Source organism: Vipera berus (genome assembly GCF_964194415.1).
Source record: "Vipera berus genome assembly, chromosome: 4".
In the NCBI taxonomy this organism is placed as follows: Eukaryota; Metazoa; Chordata; class Lepidosauria; order Squamata; family Viperidae; genus Vipera; species Vipera berus.
In genome coordinates this window covers 121862620-121886925 of record NC_138206.1, presented here as the reverse complement: position 1 = coordinate 121886925, position 24306 = coordinate 121862620, and positions in this window count along the sequence as shown.

Below are 24306 nucleotides of genomic sequence, written 5' to 3'. Positions count from 1 at the left end.
TTAGTATCCTATGACTATCGCTATCACTGTATTTCCATTGTTTTTAACTAGGGCAATTGTTTAATCTTTTTTTAATGTTTGTATTTGCTATTTTATTCTGCCCTGTGAACCGCCCTGAGTCCTCAGGGAGAAGGGCGGTATATAAATGTTATTAAATTAAATTAAATTAAAATTAAATTAAATGTTGTATCTTATAATTTATGATGAATGTATTTTTACAGTGACTATGATCATGATTTATCATTTATAGCTTTTATGTACATCTAGAACTTATGCACCACATCTTGTGTGTCTAATCACACTTGGCCAATAAAGAATTATTATTATTATTATTATTATTATTATTATTATTATTATTATTATTATTATTATTATTATTATTATTATTATTATTATCCTTCTTCCCCTCCTGCTCCTGCTCCTCCCCCTCCCTCTCTCCTCTTCCTCCTCTCTCCCCTTCTTCTTCTTCTTCTTCTTCTTCTTCTTCTTCTTCTTCTTCTTCTTCTTCTTCTTCTTCTTCTTCTTCTCCTTCTCCTCCTCCTCCTCCTCCTTTTCCTCCTCCTTCTCCTTCTTCTCCTCTTCTTCGTCTCCTCCTCCTCCATCCTCCTCCTCCTCCTCCTCCTCCTCCATCTTCTCCTTCTCCTTCATCTTTCCATAGTATTCTCAATAGTATTCTACAACACTAAAATGTAAACGCACCAACATAGATTTGGAACGATGAGAACGTAGCAGATTCATTTCAAAATATCACCGTCTATTCAGTTAAAATCTATTCCAAAACTCAATAAAAAAAACTATTGCAACCCAGTAATGCAGATTATAATTGGCACACTTCATTAGCCAAAAAAAGATGGTTTTGTCTTGCTCAATAGCTAGAAAAACAAATTGGATTCCATCACTTTCTGAGCAAACGTTCTAGCAAAATGCCCAGCTGCTGTTAGTTCAACCACTGGTGATCATGAAACATATAAATACAATTTTAAAAATGTAATACTGTAAATATTTATCCAAGTTGTCAAAATACTCTACGCCATGAATTACTTTCTTGGCTAGTTTGATTAAGCCAATATTTCACTCATGGAACAATTTTTATTATTTCTACTTATTCGTTTGCATAATCTAATCACGGGCGTTTTAGTGGAGGATACTTCAGGATTCCTTACTGATTATTGGAAATGAATCTATTGCCGTGATTTTGTACAAACTGAAGCTAGATGGTGTTCATGTGCATTTGTGTACCTCTGTTTTATAGGTTAGCAGTTTTCACCGGAAGGCAATTTTGTGCATGAGGTGTACTTGGAGGTTTGCAGGTGGGAAATATAATTTTTAAGTAGGTATTTTAACGTGCATTAAATTGTAAAACATGGGAAATAAAATCCAGGGAGAGAAATAAAGGCAAAGGAGAAGCTACATAAATATAGTTGGGATTCTGTCTTAAGTACTTTCATAAACCTAAGAGACACCACAATTTAAACATCCTGATTCAGTGTCGGTGGAGATTCTCCATCATCCAGGTCCTGGTTTTCCCAAAGGTAGTTTTCCAAAAGGCAACTGGACTTTCTTGGTTTTTTTCTTTGAAGACGTTTTGTTTCTCATCTAAGAAGCTTTTTCAACTCTCATCCAATAAACCTCTTGGATGAGAAGCGAAACATTTTCAAGAAAAACACCAAGAAAGTCCAGTTGCCTTTTAGGAAAAGCAACTTTGAGACATCCTTATTCAATATTTTCTATTGTCAATAGGAATAAAACAACCATTAATTAGAAGCTTCTTCAAGACACCATGTTGAGTTAATGTTTCATCTAGTCCTTTTCCCACACTTGTTCATTGTATGGTTTAACCACCAGACCTCTTATTATCTTAATTGCTCTTTTCTGCACTCTTTCTAAGATCTCAACATCTTTTTTGTTTCATGGTGATCAGAAGCGGTATTCCAAGCTCTGGAGATTCTTCTAGATTTTTGTCTGTGTGAATGACCCTTTATCATTGCTACCAAAAAGTGATTTCTGGTGATACTAGAAACTGAATTTATTCAGTTCAGATTGAAAGTGAGTTAGAACTCTTCAGATTTTGAACAAAGTTATCACCTGCTAGCAGGAGATAGTCAACAGACCATGAGTGTTTTTATGGTTGCCAACATTCTGTGCGGATCCTTCTGTGATGACGCAAAGCAAAATAATTGGAAAAATAACTCCCCTTCTTTATTTATTTGAAAGAACTCTGATAATTTATTTATTTGAAAGAGCTTCTAATAAATGCTCATCCTTCTGATGAATCCAATCGGTAGATCAACATCAATTAAATTGGATTCAGATTTCATTTGCAAAAACAAACTGCTTCAGAAATTTGGATTCCACTCTATCAAATGCTTCAGTGACACCCCAAAACAGTAGGATATTGTATGAAGAGAAGAACTCATACTGAACAAGATAAAAAAGAGATGGATAATGTGACAATAAATGAAACAGAAGATACAATGTGTGGGGGTTTTTGGTGTTGGGTTGGGGGTTTTTTGCATATATGTAGTATAATGAATATGGTAGTAAAAGTTGCATATTGATATGTAGCTTGGATATTCTAACACTTCAGCCATTCAGTGTTCAGAATAAAAGAGATATTTTCATTTATTACCATTTTGTTGACAGTCTATTCACCTGTATAATTCTTTCAGCAAGTGTGGAAGATATGTTGATGCCATATTGGAGATGAAAGGATTTTGTTGAGTTGAGTTGGGCTGGGTTAAGTTGGGTTGGGTTGAGTTGAGTTGAGTTGGGTTGGGTTGGGTTGAGTTGAGTTGGGTTGGGTTGGGTTGGGTTGGCAGCTGAAAGAGTATAGTAAATTCATAGCAGTAGTTAAGATATGTCTCAAAGTCTTCCAAATTCATGGACAATCTCTTAATCATTATGCTACATCAATATGCATTAATCTTGACTGTTCATTCTCAGAACTTTCTTGTGTCTTCTTTTTTGAAAGCCTGGACATGGAGTTTCTCCATCATCCAGGTCATGGTTGTTCCAAATGTGCTTTTCCAAAAGGACTTTCTTGGTTCTTTTTCTTTGAAAACCTTTCGCTTCTCATCAGTTCTTCATTCAGTTCTCTTGAAGAACGGAAGAAACTTCTTGGATGAGAAGTGAAACATTTTCAAGGAAAAAAAACAAGAAAGTCCAGTTGCCTTTTAGAAAAGCGTCTTTGGCCCTTTTTGAAAGCATGTTTTGACATTAGCTTGTACCTCATATTTTTGAGAGCTGCATCCAGTATGTTTGGCCCAAGTGACCACCTAAACACTATTCCTATTCATCTTAAAAGAGGCAGACAGATTTTATTTATCTGTTTGTCTTCAGATCCATCTTGGCAAGCAGCTCCAGGGCATGTCACCTCGGTGTGGCTTCGGAAGGAATGAGTCTTCTTGGAAATAGTTTCCATCTTTCCTCATCCTTGTTGGCGACGTTGTGTGTAGAACTTTGGGGATGGATGAGGAAAACCTTCCACAGTTGGCCAATCAGAGTTTGTGGGAGTGCAAATGAGGTGGGAGCTGTTGTAACCTGAAGAGCATTCATCCTTCTCTTATTTAATTATGTCATTTCCCCTGCTTTTCCTGACAGACTGTTGACATTCCACATTGCTTAAAGGCACGGAATTCGGTTTTAGAATACGAGGACAGGGAAGTCCAAAGAAGAAACAAGAGCTCGAGTCTATGGAGAGTCTAGGCTCAGTGAAGCGAAGAGGTCTGGGTTGCAGGATTTGCCAGAATAAAGTGTGGGAGAGGAGACCAAGGGGGGGGAAGTTGCAAAAACTTAATACTGAACATCTTCTGAAGCTATGAAGCCTTGGCTTTGAGAGGGAAACACAGAAAAACTCAGAAAATGAGAAGGGGCAAAGGGAAGAGAGCAGAGCAGAGCAGAATATAGAGTAGAGTAGAAAAGGAAGGAAAAGAAAAGAAAAGAAAAGAAAAGAAAAGAAAAGAAAAGAAAAGAAAAGAAAAGGAAGGAAAGGAAAAGAAAAGAAAAAAGAAGGGAAGGGAAGGGAAGGAAGAAAGGGGGAGGGAGGGAGGGAGGAAGGAAGGAAGGAAGTAGAAAGAGAGAGAAATAAAGAAAGAAAGAAAGCAGAAGAAAGAAAGAAAGAAAGAAAGAAAGAAAGAAAGAAAGAAAGAAAGAAAGAAAGAAAGAAAGAAAGAAAGAAAGAAAGAAAGAAAGAAAGAAAGAAAGAAAGAAAGAAAGAAAGAGACAGGATAGATAGATGATAGATAGATAGATAGACAGACAGACAGACAGACAGACAGACAGACAGACAGATAGATAGATAGATAGATAGATACACAGACAGATAGATCGATAGATAGATTGATAGATCGATAGATAAACAGAGACAGACACACAAAGACAGAGGATAGAAAGAAGAAAGAAAGAAAGAAAGAAAGAAAGAAAGAAAGAAAGAAAGAAAGAAAGAAAGAAGAAAGAAAGAAAGAAAGAAAGAAAGAAAGAGACAGGATAGATAGATAGATAGATAGATAGATAGATAGATAGATAGATAGATAGATAGATAGATAGATAGATAGATAGATAGATAGATAGATAAATAGATAGATAGATGATAGATAGATAGATAGATAGATAGATAGATAGATAGACAGACAGACAGACAGACAGACAGATAGATAGATAGATAGATAGATACACAGACAGATAGATCGATAGATAGATTGATAGATCGATAGATAAACAGAGACAGACACACAAAGACAGAGGATAGAAAGAAGAAAGAAAGAAAGAAAGAAAGAAAGAAAGAAAGAAAGAAAGAAAGAAAGAAAGGAAGGAAGGAAGGAAGGAAGGAAGGAAGGAAGGAAGGAAGGAAGGAAGGAAGGAAGGAGAGAAAGCCCATATTCACACAAGTCTGGTATGTGAGCTACCATTTCATACACATACACAAAATCTCACACTTACATTGCTAGTAATATCTAGCATAAAGAAACCCTTCTTAACGTACGTCACTATTTTTCAGTGTCGTCGTAACTTCAAACAGTTACTAAATGAATGGCTGTAAGTCGAGGAGTGCCTATCCTCAGTCATAATGTCACTTAAACCCAGTTAAAGAGCACATCTGCGCAGGTCCCTTTCCTGGGTCGTGCACCCCATCTCCTCTGATTCCCGTTGTTTCCCCTGCCAGGAATTCATGGGAAAACCTCTCCGTTTCCACTCCATGCTCGCTAAGCTTTCTGGGCAGCCGTTACTGAGGGGGAAAAAAAATGTTGATGGCTTTTCTTGGACGTGCAAATAAACAACACTTTTTGCCCTTTTTTCCCACCCACTCCAAAATTTTGAGGAGCCAGAACATCTCACAATAAAATTTTGTTCCCTTCCACCGTGCTTTCATGCAGGGCCAAAAGTATCCGAGATAAGAGTGATTCACAGCAGATTCTGGAAAGAACGCCCGTGGTGTAGATCTTGTCTTGGCGTTTGAAGGACTCTTGACTTGGCCAGATGGTACGTGCCAAACCCACCCACAAGCCCCAGCTCATGCTTGTGATATTTCACGGCTGAGATCCCAGCCACGTTCCGCAGTGGAGATCAGTGGAGACGTCCTTTGGAGGCGGGAAGATCTGAGAATGGCCTTCTTCGAGCTTCAGAATAGGATTCTAAATTCGTTTGCAGAACAATTTCCACGCTGTGAAGTAGTCAACCATCTTGATATCTATGGAGATTCTCAGCCATCAATCATTGGGACAATCCTCTTGATGCTTTTTCAGCCAGTTATGTGGGGGAGGGGATAGTGAAGAGAATCAACCCCCCCCTGCTCAGAATAGATGTCAAGCTATTTGAGGGGCTGCCACGAAAAAGAAGGGGGGGTCAACTTATCCTCCAGAGCACCCGAAGGCAGGACGAGAAGAAACAGATGGAAACTAACCAAGGAGAGAAGCAACCTAGAAATAAGGAGACATTTCCTGATGCTGAGGACAATTAACCAGTGGAACTCCTTGCCTCCAGAGGTGGTGAATGCTCCAACACTGGAAGTTTTGAAGAAGAGACTGGACAGCCATTTGTCTCATATGGTATAGAGTCTCCTTCCTGAGCAGGGGGTTGGACTAGAAGACCTCCAAGGTCCCTTCCAACTCTGTTATTTTATTATTCTGAGCCCTGGTATCATGCAATAATGTAAGACCAGTTGAATGTGCCAATCAAAAGGCACCCTTCAGATAAACTCACTATAACATTTTTTTAAGTCCATGTAAAACTACAGTTTGTCACTATTGCCTTCCTGGCCATGTGATGGAATACACATAGAAAGCTACCCAAAACTGGTCATGTCTGTCAATGTGTAAGTGTCGGAGACTTAAATTCAGCCTGGATTTACAACAAATGTGCAGTGGCATTTGCAAGCTTCTTGGTCAAGATGGAATGGAATGGAATAGAATGGAACGGAACGGAACAGAACAGAACAGAACAGAACAGAACAGAACAGAATAGAAAATATGGAATTGTAGAATAGAATAGAATAGAATAGAATAGAATAGAATAGAATAGAATAGAATAGAATAGAATAGAATAGAATAGAATAGAATAGAATAGAATAGAATAGAATAGAATAGAATAGGGAAGAAAATGCAGAATAGAATAGAATAGAATAGGGAAGAAAATGCAGAATAGAATAGAATAGAATAGAATAGAATAGAATAGAATAGAATAGAATAGAATAGAATAGAATAGAATAGAATAGAATAGAATAGAATAGAATAGAATAGAATAGAATAGGGAAGAGAATGCAGAATAGAATAGAATAGAATAGAATAGAATAGAATAGAATAGAATAGAATAGAATAGAATAGAATAGAATAGAATAGAATAGAATAGAATGGAATGGAATGGAATGGAATGGAATGGAATGGAATGGAATGGAATGGAATGGAATGGAACGGAACGGAACAGATTAGATTAGAATTGAATTGAATTGAATTGAACCTGGAAGGGACCTTGGAGGTCTTCTAGTCCAGCCCCCTGCTCAAGCAGAACGTATACCTATAAGTCACTGAGGGAATCCAGATTTGCTTAACCATGGCAAAAAGGTCATAAATTCAGGAGTGACTCCCTTAACAACCGCTTTCCTAAGTGAGGTGAATGCTGGCCCTTACTTTGATCCTAAGCGGACGACTACCTGTAGAACCTGTTCATCAGACCCCATGAACTACGGCATTATGAAACATGTTAGGGTTCATGATTTAAAAAACATGATTTAAAAAACAACTTATCCAGATGTTATCATCTGGTAGAAAAAGAGACGGTCAGATTCCTGGAGGACACACGAAGGATTTGGCTTCTCTTGAGGGAGCAGTTCTGGATTTTGCATTCTCAAATAACTGGAGCTTGCTTGCTCTGCTGGGTGAGCCTGTTTGCTTTGGCCTAGACGGGACACACTTCTCAATGGTAAGAAAAAGATCCCGAAGACCAAAGAAATTATAACTTTTCGTCCAGGAAAAGAGCTTATTTGATTTGCGGACGGGCGTCATTGCGGTTCACCTGCCCCCTTAACGTTCCTGGATCTACGGAAGAAGCCAAAACAAATGATTCACCTGTCAAAAAATGTGTTTTTCTCCTGGCAAGTGGCTTCTGATCTGTGCGGAGACCAAAAGGAAGTGAGGGATCATTTTTAGCATTCATAGCATTGCTGTGGAAAATAGTTAAAATTAAACGGTAACATTTCAGCTAGTCTTGCTCAAGGTCACAATTCCACCCATCGTGTAGGAGGGTATGGACAAAATTAGGCAATCGTCGGTTTTACAGAATTTACAGAATAATACAGTTGGAAGGGACCTTGGAGGTCTTCTAGTCCAACCCCCTGCTCAAGCAGGAGACCGTAGACCATTTCAGACAAGTAGCTGTGCAGTCTCTTCTCGAAAGGCTCCAGTGATGGAGCACCCACAACTTCTGAAGGCAAGTTAGGGAAATTTCTCCTTAGTTCCAGCTTGCTTCTCTCCTTGATTAGTTTCCATCCGTTGTGTCTAGTCTTGCTCTCAGGTGCTTTGGAAAATAAGTTGACCCCTCTTCTTTGTGGCAGCCCCTCAAATGCTGGAAGGGGGCTATCATGTCCCCTCCTAGTCCTTCTTTTCTCTAGACTAACCAAACCCAAGTCCTGCAACCTTTATTCCTATGTTTTAGTCTCCAGGCCTTTAATCATCTTAGTTGCTCTTCTCCGCACTTTTTCCAAAGCCTCAACCTCTTTTTTGTAATGTTTATAAAGTTGCCACATCGGGACTGGTTACTGCTTAACAAACACACACCAGACTATAGTATGTGAATTTGGGGGGAACCCAAAGATCATCTCTGACATTCTTCTGAAAATCAGTTCTGAAATGGGGGAGGAAAGTCATGGCAAATCTAGACAGCACACTAAAAAGCAGAGACATCACCCTGTCAACAAAAGTGCGTATAGTGCGTATAGTCAAGGCTTGTGGTCTTCCCAGTTGCAATGTATGGCAGTGAAAGTTGGACCATAAGAAAGGCTGAGTGCCAAAGAATTGAGGCCTTTGAACTCCGGTGCTGGAGAAGACTCCTGCGAGTCCATTGGACTGCAAGGCGATCAAACCGGTCAGTCCTAGAGGAGATCAACCCTGACTGCCCTTTAGAAGGCCAGATCCTGAAGTTGAAACTCAGATACTTTGGCCACCTAATGAGAAGGAAGGACTCACTGGAGAAGAGCCTAATGCTGGGAAAGGTGGAGGGCAAGAGTAGAAGGGGACGACAGAGAAGGAGGTGGCTGGATGGAGTCCCAGAAGCAGGAGGTGTGAGCTTAAATGGACTCCAGAAGATGGAAGAGGACAGGAAAGCCTGGAGGAACGTTGTCCATGGGGTCGCGATGGGTCGGACACGACTTCGCAGCTAACAACAACAAAAACAAAAGTAGGCCTATAAGATCGCCATCTGGCGGCTGCAGATTTTAAAAAAAAAGGTATTTTGCCTTTGATACCTTTAATCTTTAGGGCAAACAGCACTCTCGATGCATTACAAGATCTTCGTACCGTTTTTGCTGCATTTCCTACAACTTTTTCTTCCTTCTGGAAGTACAGCTTCCATTTCCTTTTCTGTGAAGTTCGTTGGTCGTTCTTTTGTGAGGTTTCATGAAATTTCCTGACTGTTAGAACAATCAAAGGGTGGGACAGAAGTTGCCTCCAGAAGCTGTGGGTGCTCCATCACTGGAGGTTTTTAGGAAAAGACTGGACAGCCCCTTGTCCAGAATGATGCAAGTTCCCCTTTTTTAGCTGGGGAGTGGACTAGAAGACCTCCAAGGTCCCTCCCAGCTCTGTTCCTCTCTATTCTGCGATCTTTTACAGCAATCATCTAAATCAGCTCAAACATGACCTCGTTCAAGAAGACCAAAGCACCAGATGGGGATCGTCTCATCCCACGTAGTCCTTTTTTCCCAGTGCTGCTACAGCACAGCTGTAGCGATTGTATTAGGAGGGTCCAAATGATTTTATAGCCAAGGAAGAATTTGAAACCCGTTATTGCCGAGACAAGACATTTGTTGGTTCAACATCATCAGTAACGATAGAACTTTTTTAAAAAAAAACCATTCAAAATCCAAGCGAGATATAAGGACGATCAACATATGGAAGAGATCGCGAAGGATCATCCTTGGTTTTATTGCTTTTCCTCTTTTCTTACAGTCTTAGGTTTGAGACCCGCTTTGGGAGATCCTTAACTCTGTTAAGTTTCAACTTTTGTAAAGCTGAAGAAGCTTCTTGGAGCAGAAGCGAAAAGTCTTCGAAGAAAAAAACGCAAGAAAGTTCAGTTGCCTCTTGAAAAAAGCACCTTTGGGACAGCCCTGTCGTGGATGACGGAGAGTTTTGTAAAGAAGCAGTTCTGATCTTTAAAAAACAAACCTAACCATGCTGATTCATCCGAGGGGAGAGGAGGAATCTCAAATGCATTGATTCGACCAGCTGAAGGTTTATTTCAAAATCACACCCAAGAGTAGGTAGGACAGCTTTTCTGTTCTCCAGAAATTTTCAAGAAGTTGTAACAAGCAGGCTACGGAGAAAAAAATTCAGATACTTTGTCCGTGTGCTTCAACCCATGAGATCTGCAGTCCAAAGTCAGTCTGGAGCAGACTTCATAGCAGGAGTCTTCTAGCTTGGCCCTTTGATGACTTGTGGACTTCAACTCCCAGAATTCCTCAGCCAGGCACGCGTGCCTGGCTGAGGAATTCTGGGAGTTGAAGTCCACAAGTCATCAAAGGACCAAGTGAGAAGACCCCTTCTTTACAGAATGAATGCAGTTGCTAGCAAAAAGCACTAGCTTACACCTTGCGTTCAAGGTCAAACAAAACAGTGGGTCTTCCTTACTATGCTTTGTGCAATAACAGACATCTAACTTAAGTTTTGGGAGGAAAGCTATGGCAAACCTAGCCAGCGTATTAAAAAGCAGAGGCCTGGCCTTTCCGACAAAGATCCATGTAGTCGATCTTCCAGTAGTACTGTAGGTGTGTGGCTGTTGCACCACAAGGAAGGCTGAACGCCGAAGAATGGAGGCTTTCAAACTGTGGTGTTGGAGAAGACTCTTCAGAGTCCCCTGGGCTGCAAGGAGATCCAGTCGGTCGATCCTAAAGGAAACCAACCCTGACCGCCCTTCGGAAGGACGGAGACCAAAGCTGAAGCTCAAATATTTTGGCTGCCAGATGAGAAGAGAGGAACTTTTGGAGAAGACCAATGTTGAGAAAGATGGAAGGCCGAAGGAGAAGGGGACGGCGGAGGAGGAGACGGTTAGATGGTGTCCTTGACGCGATGAAGATGAATTTGGGCAAACTCCAGGAGAGAGCGGAGGTCAGCGGGGAGGCCGGGCATCTTGTGGTCCATGGTGGTTGTGGACGAGACTTAGCCACTGAACAACAACAAAGCATAAGTTCTTTATGGTTTTGAATTCCTCCATGCACATTTGTTGAAAAAGATAACAACCAATACATTTGCCCTGGTCTTGATATTTTTGAGCTCTTACTCATTTCAAGAAATGAAATGTCCATCTCTATAGCCTATTTCCAGTGTTTTTAATGACAGATATGAGGTTTGAAGGCCTCCCTCCCTTCTTTCCATCTCCTTCCTCCCCTTCCTCCCTCCCCTTCTTCTCATCTCCTTCCTCCCTCCCTTACCTCCCTCCCTCCCTCCCTTCCATCCTTCTGTTTGGAATGTGGCTCAAGATCCAAAACAAATGAACTCACTTGGAATTCCAGCAACAAAGTTTTATTTCCAAAGAAGCGTTTGCAAAGGCTTGGTGGACTGAAACACACACAGGAGTTCAGCCACACCTCACAGAGCTGTTTGACACATTTTTATATCCTATCCCCCACGCAGATGCCCCCTCCCCTATCGCACTCAACGCCCCTTCCCTAATCATCCCATAAACTTTCCGGACCGCCTAAAACCACTGTCCTTCCCACGTTCCAGGAAGCCCCTTTGTCCAAATCCCATCTTTCACCATCTAATTTTCTGTTACCACAGTCCGTCTCCTACACTTATTTCGATATTTCCCCTTACAATTTGTAACTTCTGCTTTTCACATTTGTACCTGTCAATACTTAGATAAAATATTATTTCTGATCTTCAGTTGGCTTCTGCTTCAACCTTTAGACTCATTAGAAATTTCTGAATAATACTTTTATTTCTTTCACTTCCTTCCTCCCTCCCTTCTTTCCATCTCCTTCCTCCCCTTCCTCCCTCCCCTCCCTCCCTCCCTCCCTTTTTCCTATCTCCTCCCTTCCTCCCTTCCCTCCTCCCTCCCCTCCCTCCCATCTCCTTCCTTCCTTCCTTCCTCCCTCCCTCCCTTCTTTCCATCTCCTTCCTCCCTCCCCTTCCCTCCCTCTTTTCTATCTCCTCCCTTCCTTCCCTCCGTCCCTCCCCTCCCTCCCATCTCCTCCCTCCCTCCCCTTCCCTCCCTCCCACCCTTCCTTCCTTCCTGGAAGTTGATTCAGAATAATTTCCTGACAAGGTGACCCCTAACCTCTAGATCCCCAGAAGACTCCAACAGGTGTTTGTCCTGGGACTGCTGGAGAAGCTTCCATCTGTTGCACACTGAAGTTTAAGGAAATTGATTCCAAATGTGCGCCAGCAGTTCAAGGACCTCGCATCCATTAGTTTCATGTTGAACTTCTGAAGGCCGTAGGTCTTGGTCTCAGCTGTGATTAGCTGGCTCAACAGCAAGAGCTCCTGGTGAGAGGAAGACCGCTTAGAAAAATCTTCCAGCTTTTCCGTTGGGGAAACTGAGCCATTCAAGAGAAAGATGCACAGTAGCAGGCTGCATCCCAATCCAGCTGTTAAACAACTGTATGGGCCTGGCTCACGTATGATTTAATTTCATAGGACACTGAAACTCTGGTGCACAGCTACGAAAAATAACTAAAAATGCAGATCGAGCACTTTGTAACTAAGTGGTGCCTGGAGGAATGTCTATTTTTATATATATAAAATGGTCTACTTAACTCGCTCCTTGCAGAATGGCTTGTCATCAAACTATCAAAATAACGGTGAAAAAGAATGGCAATGAACACAAGCTTTGGGATCGAAGATGCAACAAGCCAAAGAGCGGGCAATTCAAATCTACAAAAATCACAAGCCAGCATGAGAAATAAGAAAGGCAGTGACCAGCAGATGACTATCTGGGCTTGCCTGGAAGGCGCCTGATTCAAACGATTCTACTCTGCTTAACCAAATAAGAATTACCGCAGCAGATATCTAGCCCAATAGCGCCCCCTGGTGAGCAGCGTGACATGCAAGCTCTTAAAAACAATGTAGCAGCAACAAGTTTGGACTCTACAGTAGACGTACTCCTCGACTTACAGCAGTCTGTTTAGCGACTGTTTGAAGTTACAAGGGCCCTGTAAAAAGTGAGATATGACCGCTTTTCACACTTATGACCGTTGCAGCGTCCCCAGGGTCACGTGGTCAAAATTCAGAGGCTTGGCAACTGGCATGGACTCATGACGGTTGCAGCGCCCCGGGGTCACCGGATGCCCTTTGGCGATTTTCCGACAGGCAAAGTCAAAGGGGGAAGAGCCGGATTCACTTAATTGTGTTATTAACTGAACAGCTGCAGTGATTCACTTAACAACTGTGGCAGGAAAGGTCATAAAACGGGGCAAAACTCACATAACCTGGCCTAGCCACAGAAAGGTTGGGCTCAGCTGCGGTCACGAGACGAGGACTCTCTGTATAGGTCGTTGAAGAAACGCGGGGTTTCGATCCAGCTGGCTCCGGATAGCAGCTCTTGATGGCTCACACACGAAGCCCTAAATCGGGTGGAGATGGCATGGCTGAACTGAGCTGGGATGGCCAGTAGGGGGCAGCAGACTCCTACAGAAAAATACAGTTCAGCCCCATTAGGGCAGCCAAGATGCATCTTTTATTTTATACTTATCGATAGAGGCTGGTTTAACCCTGTTCCTTTGAGCAGTAGAGAACACAGAACTGCTTTTTCCCAAACAGACAATTCACACAGAGACAGTCGCCTTTCTTGTGCCACCGCTCTTCTGAACACCTAATTCCCACAGCACTGTCTTATGTCTATTTACCCACATAACGCGGCTGTAGTACCGTTATCCTTCTCATTTGTTCCAGTACCTTCTCTTACGGATATCATTCTTATGGTGATTGTTATGGTGATGATATTATGATTATGATTATTGTTGTTTGTCTGTACACTGAGAGCTTCTGCAACGGAGACAAATTCCTTGTGTGTCCAATGATACTTGGCCAATAAAGAATTCTATTCTATTCTATTCTATTCTATTCTATTCTATTCTATTCTATTCTATTCTATTCTATTCTATTCTATTCTATTCTATTCTATTCTATTCCTTATTTCTAATTCTATCCTATCCTATCCTATCCTATCCTATCCTATCCTATCCTATCCTATCCTATTCCATTCCATTCCATTCCATTCCATTCCATTCCATTCCATTCCATTCTATTCTATTCTGTTCTATTCTATTCTATTCCTTATTTCTAATTCTATTCTATTCTATTCTATATATTCTATTCTATTCTATATGTTCTGTTCTATTCTATTCTATTCTATTCTATTCTATTCTATTCTATTCTATCCTATCCTATCCTATTCCATTCCATTCCATTCCATTCCATTCTATTCTATTCTTTTCCTTATTTCTAATTCTATTCTATTCTATTCTATTCTATTCTATATATTCTATTCTATTCTATATGTTCTGTTCCATTCCATTCCATTCCATTCCATTCCATTCTATTCTATTCTATTCTATTCTATTCTATTCTATTCTATTCTATTCTATTCTATTCTATTCTATTCTATTCTATTCCTTATGTCTAATTCTATTCTATTCTACTCTATATATTCTATTCTATTCTATAAGTTCTGTTCTGTTCTGTTCTATTCTATTCTATTCTATTCTATTCTATTCTATTCTATTCTATTCTATTCTATTCCATTCCATTCCATACCATACCATACCATACCATACCATACCATACCATACCATACCATACCATACCATACCATACCATACATTCTAGTCTAGTCTAGTCTAGTCTAGTCTAGTCTAATCTGTCCTATATTTCTGTCCTATTCTATTCCAAGTTCTTAGTATATTTTTTGGAGTTTTACTTTATTTACTTATTAATTAAATTTATATTCTGCTCACCTCCCCAATATCCAATTTCCTAGCAGGGGGCTCCCGAAGTGAAATAAAGGTTTTGCAGTAAATAAATGACCTTCAGAGTCTGGCTCATATCCATCCTAATAAGGAAAGGTTTACAATCTTTGTACTCTTCATCTCCAGCGGAAACTCATTAACTGTCTACAGTGCTGGAACCACTCTGCCTAGCACCTCTGAAATCCATAATTAGAGCTTTTCCTCAAGTCAGCCCTCAAAGTAGGTTCGTGTTGAGTTTAGCACATTTAATTAAATCTAATTACCCCGTGGTGATCCTGCTGTTTAGTCAACTCACGGCTCAGAGTAGAATTAAGGTTGATTTTTCTACTGGAAAGAAAAGAGCAGTAGCCTTTTCAGATGGAATCTATTAATCATCACTAAATGTAGGAATACCCTTGCATATTCTTCCCCGTGACTTAAGATGGACAAGTAGTCCTTGACTTGCAGCCACAACTGAGCCCAAAATTTCTGTTGCTAAGCGAGGCAGTCCTTAAGTGAGTCCAGAATAATATAAGGTCTCCTGCTTGAGCAGCGGGTTGGACTAGAAGATCTCCCGAGGTCCCTTCCAGCGCTGCGATTGTTCTGTGTTCTAAGAGAAAATTAACACACTGTTCTTGGACTACAACTTTATTTTTAAAAATGGCATTTATTAATGGTGGGAAAAAATTACCAACGACTAAGGGAATTGAGTTAAATGGAAATTTAACTTGGCCTAGAGCTTTTCAATCAAGACCCATCAAGGAACAAGTCTGTCCTGTTTTTCTTAAAGTAACCAGAGCTGTTAAAACAAGCTTCACACACATGTGAACACCCAGCCACGCACCAACACCAATTTCACTAAATCATGCCGTGGTGCCTAGGAAATAAAAACAAAGAGACTCCTGTCCACGAGGTTCCCTTGGACGCACCGCTGTTGCTTTCCGGAGCTGATGGATTGCTTTGCTCCAAGACTCTGAATGTTGTGCAACTTTGAAAAGGGATAAAATGGCTTCCATTCCCTGAACAATTTAAGCATAACTGCACCAGGGAGACAAAATGATTGGTGTAGCCAGAGGCAGGTTGTTTTTAAAAAAGAAAAGGCTAGAAATAAATCACTAAGAATGTGTCAGCTGAGGAAATGTCTCCCGTGATAACACTTGGTGAAATTTTTCTGCAGGATTTGGGTCTGGCCAGTCTAGAGAAAAGAAGGACTGGGGGGTTGACACGATAGCAGTCTTCCAGTATCGGAGGGGCTGCCACAAAGAAAAGGGGGGGTCAACTTATTTTCCAAAGCACCAGAAAGCAAGACAAGAAGAGACTGGACAGCCATTTGTCTGAAATGGTCTAAGGTCTCCTGCTTGCGCATGGGGCTGGACTAGAAGACCTGCAAGGTCCCTTCCAACTGTGTTATTCTATGTTCTAAGAAGCAACGGATGGAAACTAACCAAGGAGAGAAGCAACCTGGAATTAAGGAGAAACTTCCTAACAATGAGGACAATCAACCAGGGGAACAACCTGCCTCCAGAAGTTGTGGATGCTCCATCACTGGAGGCTTTCAAGAAGAGACTGGACAGTCACTTGTCTGAGATGGTATAGGTTCTCCTGCTTGAGCAGGGGGCTGGACTAGAAGATCTCCAAGGACCCTTCCAGCGCTATGCTGCTGCATTGATTGATTGATTGATTGATTGATTGATTGATTGATTGAACTTAGTCTATGAATGAATGGAGCTTTGTCCCAATTCTCAAGGAAAGAGAAAAAAAGAGCAGTTATTTCCCACCTTTTCCAAAATGTCATTTCAGAGTAAAAGTTCTCCATGATATATGTATTATTATAGGTAGTCCTCCCCTTACAAGCACAATTGACCCCCCAAAGCAGGACACTTGTTAAATGAGTTTTGTCCCATTTTACGACCAATCCTTCCTTGCCACAGTTTTTAAGTGAATCGCTGCAGTTGTTAAGTTAGTAACACTGTTGTTAAGTGAATCTGGCTTTCCCCCATTGACTTTGCTTGTCAGAAGATCACAAAGGGGGATCACGTGACCCCTCCCGGGATGCCGCAGCCGTCATAAATATGAGTCAGTTCCCAAGTGTCTCTCTCTCTCTCTCTCTCTCTCTCTCTCTTTCTTTCTTTCTTTCTTTCTCTGTCTTTCTCTTTTCTCTCTCTCTCTTTTTCACTCTTTCTCTCTCTTTCTTCTCTCTTTCTCTTTCTCTCTTTCTCTCTCTCTCTCTTTCTCTCTCTCTCTTTCTCTCTCTCTTTCTCTCTCTCTCTGTCTTTCTCTTTTCTCTCTCTCTCTTTTTCACTCTTTCTCTCTCTCTTTCTTCTCTCTTTCTCTTTCTCTCTTTCTCTCTTTTCTATCTTTCTCTCACACTCTTTCTCTCTCTCTCTTTCTCTCTCTTTCTTTCTTGCTCTTGTTCTCTCTTTCTCTTTCTGTCTCTTTTTTTCTCTTTCTCTCTTTCTTTCTCTTTCTCTTTCTGTCTCTTTCCTCTCTTTCTTTCTGTCTATTTCTCACTCCTTCTCTCCTTTCTTTCTCTCTCTTTCTCTCTTCTCTCTCTCTCTCTCTCTCTTTCTCTTTCTTGCTCTTGTTCTCTCTTTCTCTTTCTCTCTCTTTCTCTCTCTTTCTTTCTCTCTCTCTCTCTCTCTCTCTCTCTCTCTCTCTCTCTCTCTCTCTCTCTCTCTCTCTCTCTCTCTCTCTCTCTCTCTCTCTCTCTCTGTTTCTCTCATCAGCTTAATTATGCCCATTCATGCTTGCTTGACAGATGGCTAAGCAGGACAGGATTCGCCTTATTCTTGACCACTGAGGCACAAAATCATCTCCAAGAAGCAGGAGTGCAGAGGAAAGATCGGTGGGGCCACTAGGCTATTTCTCGCCGAGTGTCTATGCCTCGAATGCATGTCTGAATGCTGATCCTAAGACTTTGGGATACAAGCAGAGGGTAGGATAATAGTCAAAAAATGTACAAAGAAATAAAATTTTATCCCTTTGAGCCATTGTGGACTGCCTGGACAAGTCCCTCAAGGATTTCTGGCAAGACTTGAAGATTGCCAAGAACTAAGGAGAAATTCCCTAACGGTGAGAACAGTTAATCACTGAAACAGTTTACTTCCAAAAGTTGTGAATGCTCCAACGCTGGTGGTTTTCAAGAATGGATTGGACCGCCATTTGTCTGAAATGGTACATGAGTTTCCTGCATGAGCAGGGGGTTGGACTAGAAGACCTCCAAGGTCCCTTCCAACTCCATTATTCTGTTATCCTATTTGCAACTGCCTCCCCCAGGCTAGGCCAGCAGGGTTGCACACCGACGTCTCTTCTGCCCAATTAATAGCTGCTGTGACTTCTTCTCTTTGTAGAGAACAAGAGAGAGAAAGAGAGGAGTCTGCTAGATGATCTTGCAGGATGCAGGAAATAAACCAAGTCCTTAAACCTCCAGTAAATTGGGTATGTCCAGTTTAATGAAAAGAAGGACGAAAGGGGACATGATAGCAATCTTCCAGTATCTCAGGGGCTGCCCCAAAGAAGAGGGAGTCAAGCTATTCTCCAAAGCGCCTGAAGGCAGGAGAAGAAGCAACGGATGGAAACTAACCAAGGAGAGAAGCAACCTAGAACTAAGGAGAAACTTCCTGACAGTTAGAACAATTAACCAATGGAACTGCTTGCCTTTAGAAGTTGTAGACGCTCCATCACTGGAGGCTAAAACATACAAAGAACAGTTGCTGGAATTGGGGATGTCTAGTTTAATGAAGAGAAGGACGAGGGGGGACATGATAGCAGTGTTCCAGTATCTCAGGGGCTGCCCCAAAGAAGAGGGAGTCAAGCTATTCTCCAAAGCGCCTGAAGGCAGGACAAGAAGCAACGGATGGAAACTAGTCAAGGAGAGAAGCAACCTGGAACTAAGGAGAAACTTCCTGACAGTGAGAACAATTAACCAGTGGAACTTCTTGCCTTTAGAAGTTGTAGACGCTCCATCACTGGAGGTTTTCAAGAAAAGATTGGACTCCCCCTTCTATAGGGTCTCCTGCCTTGAGCAGGGGGTTGGGCTAGAAGACCTCTAAGGTCCCTTTCAACTCTGTCATTCTGTTATTCCTTCCTAGGGCTGAGAGACAGGGGCTGATCCAAGGTAATCCAGCTAGCTTTGTGTCTAAGAATCATAGAATTATAGCATCTTAATTGTAGAATTATAGAAGGACTAAAACTCACCGTCTCCTGGTTCCCAACTTAAACTGTCCCTCTAAATAAAGACGGGACACCACAAAAATCCTAGCTAGGTTCTTTATGTCCCAAAGTCCTCCTGGTCAGTACATCATGCAGTGCTGAAGAGTTAGCGTCACTGAAATTACCAGACAAGATGGGGAAACCTCGTATAAACAAGAAATAAACTGCTAGAACCATAATTCGGAGGAGTCATCTACTCCATCAAGACTAAACATTCTGCTCAAGGCAAGAATTCTAATTAAAGTTATCCTTGAACACATGGTGGGGGGGAGGAACCAGTCACCTCTCAAGCTAAATAATCCACCGCTGAATTGCTTTTGTTTTTCAGAAATGTTTTCTAACGCTCAACTAGCGTCTGACTTGATATAATGACAATTCATCATTCTTTGACCTGGACTCTGGAAAAATAGACAAACAGCTTTCCAAATACATTTTCCAAGGATTTATGGCCCAAAAGGACTAGGGGAAAATATTTTAATTCACAGTGGAGAATATATATATATATATATATATATATATATATATATATATATATATATATATATATATATATATATATATATGTCCAGTCTAGTATAGAGAAGGACTAGGGGGTGACATGATAGCATCTTCCAATATTTGAGGGGCTGCCCCAAAGAAGAGGGGGGTCAACTTATTTTCCAAAGTGCCCAAAGGCAGGACAAGAAGCAACGGAGGGAAAATAATCAAGGAAAGAAGCAATCTGGAATTAAGGAGGAATTTCCTGGCAGTGAGAACAATTAAATTAGTGGAATGTCTCCAAAAGTTATAGGTGTTCCTTTACTGATGGTTTTGAAGAAGAGACTGGACAGCCACTTGTCTGGAATGACATAGGGTCTCCTGCTTGAGCACGGGGTTGGACTAGAAGACCTCCAAGGTCCCTTCCTGTTATTCTGTTAAATGGATAGTTGGTGTAGACTATTTTCCACTTTTTTTCAAGGGTGTCTTTATTGACATGCCATCCTAAATCAAAATTTGGACACTTTGCAAGTGGCACCTATGTATAACGCAGGAGTTTTCAAACTTGGCCCTTTGATGACTTGTGGACTTCAACTCCCAGAATTCCTCAGCCAGGCAGGTGTTCCTGGCTGAGGAATTCTGGGAGCTGAAGTCCACAAGTCATCAAAGGGCCAAGTTTGAAGACCCCTGTTATCATGGTTGCAGCATCCCTGTGAACACCTAATGAACTCCATCTTCCAGCTGGCTTCCAACCAGCGAAGTTGATGGGAGAAGCTGGATTTGCTTCACAGCCACGTGATTCAGTTAACAACTGCCTCCCTTAGCTATGGAAACCCTAGTCCCAATTTTGGATCTTTAAAGCGAGGACTACAGGCCTCATCCATATTTCTAAGGAACGTAATATTTGGTTTTTCACCCAAGGATGCTGCTGAAGGAAGGGTTGAGTTTTTACAACTGCTGTACCACGCTGGGAATAACGAAACCAATTTGTAGGTATTCTATAAAACCTAGCAGAAAGAAAAACCCAACTGAACAGGCCCAGAAGCTGTTTTCTTCCCCGCAGAAGCTATGAGTTGCTGGTGACTTTTGGTCTCTTTGATATGCAAGACGACATTCATCTCTCTCTTGCTGCTGACATTTAATCCAGACAGAAAGTGTAGAAAGGATTCAGACATGACATTCTGGGATCGTGACATCAGCCATAAAACAGCCCATGATCTCAGCCAGTAATTAACTCCCCTGTCCTGGGAAATTGTTATTTATCTTTATTAAACATGTACAGGAAGTTGTGAGAAGTCAGCCCCCCCCCAAGAAAGAAATATTCTTGGAAATATTTAAAAGGCAGAATATATTTCCCTAAAGTATTTTAAAGGCAGAAACCAACACACACACACACACACACACACACACACACACACATGTCTCTCTGTCCCAAACAGAAACTAAATCTGCAGAAATGCAGTTGTTATAGTCTTGTCAGAAAGTCTGGAATCAGGAAACTGGGTTAGGGAGAAAGATCTCCAGAATCAACACCAAAAGTCTAAGAGTCATCAGCCTCAGCCCCAGGGAAGCAGGATGTGACCTTTGGGACATAATAGGATTAACCCACCACCATCAGAATACCAGAAAGGCACACTCAGACTCAGGTCAAAGTTCACGCCACAGGAAGAACTCCAAACAAAAGGCTCCAGAGGGTATAAAAACCCACTCCCTACATGTGCTCACTCTCTCTCTTTCCTTCCAGAGCCATCTTCCTGTCTGGCTCTCCTCTTCAATAAAATGCAACCTTCTTCCTAAAGCAGTCGCCATGTTGTTTATTCCCGGCTTGGACTGAACCACGATGAAGGCTTTTCCTTCAACAGAGTCCTTCACTTACCCACCACAAGGGAGCCCAAAATTTCTGTGGCTAAGCAAGACATCTGTTAAGTGACTTTTGTCCCATTGTACGACCTTTCTTGCCACAGTTGTTAAGCGAATCAACTGCAGTTGTTAAGGTGTCACACAGTTGTTCAGTGAATCTGGCTGTCTCCCCCACTGACTTTGCTTGTCAGAAGGTCATAAAAGGGGATCACGTGACCCCTGGGACCGTCGTAAATATGAGTCAGTTGCCAAGCGTCTGAATGTTGATCACGTGACCCTGGGGGATACTGCAACAGTCGTACGTTTGAAAAACGGTCATAAGTCACTTTTTGCAGAGCCGTTGTAACTTCAAACGGTCACTATATAAATCTAATAAAATCTAAAATCTAAATGAACTGTTGTAACCTGTATTCAAGAAGCTGGAGAGACAGAGAGTAAGATCAGGTCAGCTGAAGAGGAATTAAAGAAAAAAAGGACCCATTTCCCCAGATGTCTTCAATTCAATCGCAAGACATTTAAAAAAATGCAAACACAATATTGTCGCAGGAAGCGAGACCAGCTGGAAGTAGACGTATTTGCAAGTCAGCCCAAGACAAATGGAAAGTGGCGAGTCCTTGCATATATGTTGAGTTAAAAGGGGAAGGACAAGTTCAAGCCCTAATAGCCAGACTGCCACTGATTTAAAGCCATTGTAGCTTACGGATTCTGACCTCTAAAAGATTCTGTGTGCATGTTCTGGGATTCGAACTGGAGATGGAACAGCTCTGAAACATGCTGGTGAAATTCGAAATTGTCCCTGCTTCTCCTGCTCTATTATATTATATTATATTATTTATATAACTGCCCAGAGTCATTGGGAATTGGGGGGGAGGAGGAGGAGGAGGAGGAGGAGGAGGAGGAGGAGGAGGAGGAGGAAAGAAGGGAAAGGAGGGGGAGGGGGAGGAGGAGGAGAAGGAGGAGAGAGAAGGAGAAGGAGAAGCACCTAGAGATAAAACCACTCGCCTCTACTTTTTTCCCTTTCCCTACAAACATTGGACCCCAAGCCAAATAACATTGCTTTCAGCAGCCGTGTCTGCTATTTTACTTCTCTCCTCCCTGGTCTGTAGAGCAAACAGGTGAGAAGCCACGAAGGCTTTGATGATCACCTCCTTAGAATGTGACCTGGAGAGGCTTCTCTCCTGCATCATCCTAGCAGATGTTTCCTCCTCCTTGGCTGACCTCCCAATGCCAGGATGTTCCTTCAGCCACGCCAGCCTGGAGCCAGGCCTGGCCTTCGGGCAGGCAAGGACACTCTGTCCCCCAGCGCCATTCTTTCCACACTCTGTGTGTGTCTGTGTGTGTGTGTGGTGTGTGTGAAAATCACTCGACAGGTCTTCCCATTGCAAAAAGCCCCCCTCTTTTAAACCGACTGTCCATCTTTGTGTATACATTTGCAAGCAAAAGAGCGCAGGGGTGGGGTGGGGAATCAAAGTGAGGCCGATAAGAAAAGGTGAAAGCATGGGATTCATAGGGGGTTCAAGTGGACAGATCAATTGTTGCCAATCAATCAGTTGTTGGGAGAGGAAGAAGTCTCCTTCTGAAGAAGGAATTAGATCTTCTAAGCAGAAGATGCCACAAGCTCGGCAACAAGAATTTGGAATGGGTGGGAGCTCTATGGGGCATGCCTACCCAGAGTATATCTTTGACCATCCCCAGGTACAGAGTTGCAACTTGCCGTGAGAGGGCGGGGGGGACCTGTTTACTGGGGCACCCAGCTAAGTGGCAGTGCAGCTGGGTGTGGATCCAGATATTTTCTTTTCCGGCCTTCGACCCTCCTATGGACTTGATCATCTCCAGGACTACCTATTCTGGACTTGCTGGACTAACATGCGACAATATACCAGCACGGACTTGCTCGCCCTCAGGGGTGCCCCCCTCGCCTGGGTGCGACCCGCCTCTTTAAATTCTAACCTCGATGAAGGGCCCGAGTTTTGGGTCTCTGAGAGATGGCTGGGCAGGGGTAGGGGCCGTCAACATAAATGTAATAAGAGGCCCCTGATTTTGTTTTTATCAAAAAATTTTACGGGGTTGGGGAGGGGGGTGGGAGATAGGGGTTGTCTGGCTTTGGGGGGCGGCCAATCAACCATAGTTCAGGCCAGACTTGGGTCTGACCGCGCGGGGGGAGAACGAGGGGTCGTTGTCTCCGGGGCTCATGAGCGGGTCGTGGGATTACCAATTCCCACGACGGGGAATGGCAGCAGGCGGATAGACAGGGGGCCATATCGTTACCGGGAGCGCCGTCTCCGCTATTTGCAAGCGGTGGGGCGCTCCGACCCTCTGCCTCTTTCGCGAGGTTCCGGGAGCGATGATGTGCAGCCTCCTGAGCTCCGGCTGGTGTACTTGAATGCCAGGTCCGTGGTCAACAAGGCTCCCCTTATTAGGGATTTAGTTGAGGGTGAGCATGCGGACCTGGCTTGCATCACGGAGACTTGGTTGGGCCCAGAGGGTGGGGTCCCTTTGGTTGATCTTTGCCCACCAGGCTTCCGGGTGCTGCACCAGCCTCGAGCTCAGGGTAGGGGTGGGGGTGTGGCGGTGATCGTTAGGGAGACCTTATGTCCGCGGGAGACCACCGTTCCTCAGATAGTCGGGTGTGAGTCTCTCTTCATGAGATTTGGCTCTGGGGCGCAGTTGGGCTTGCTGCTCGTGTACATTTCGCCTAGTCGCGTAGCGGCAGCCCTGCCCGAGCTGCTCGATGTCCTCTCAGGGTTGGTGGTTGAGTTCCCCAAACTTATAGTTTTGGGAGACGTCAACCTACCATCCCTGGGAGGTTCATCTGAGCTTGCTCGGGAGTTCATGGCTTCCATGACGGCCATGGACCTGACGCAGGTAATTTCTGAGCCAACTCATGAGGGAGGCCACACCCTTGACCTGATTTTCTTATCTGGACGGTGGTTGGATGATCTTGGTGGGGGCTTTCCATTTATTATGCCCCTGTCATGGACCGATCATCACCTCCTGCGGCTGGTCTTCCATTTTGCCACCCCCCGCCGTGGAGGTACGGAGCCAACTAGATGGTACCGCCCCAGACGCCTAATGGATCCTGAGAGATTCCAAGCGGCGCTGGGGTCTCC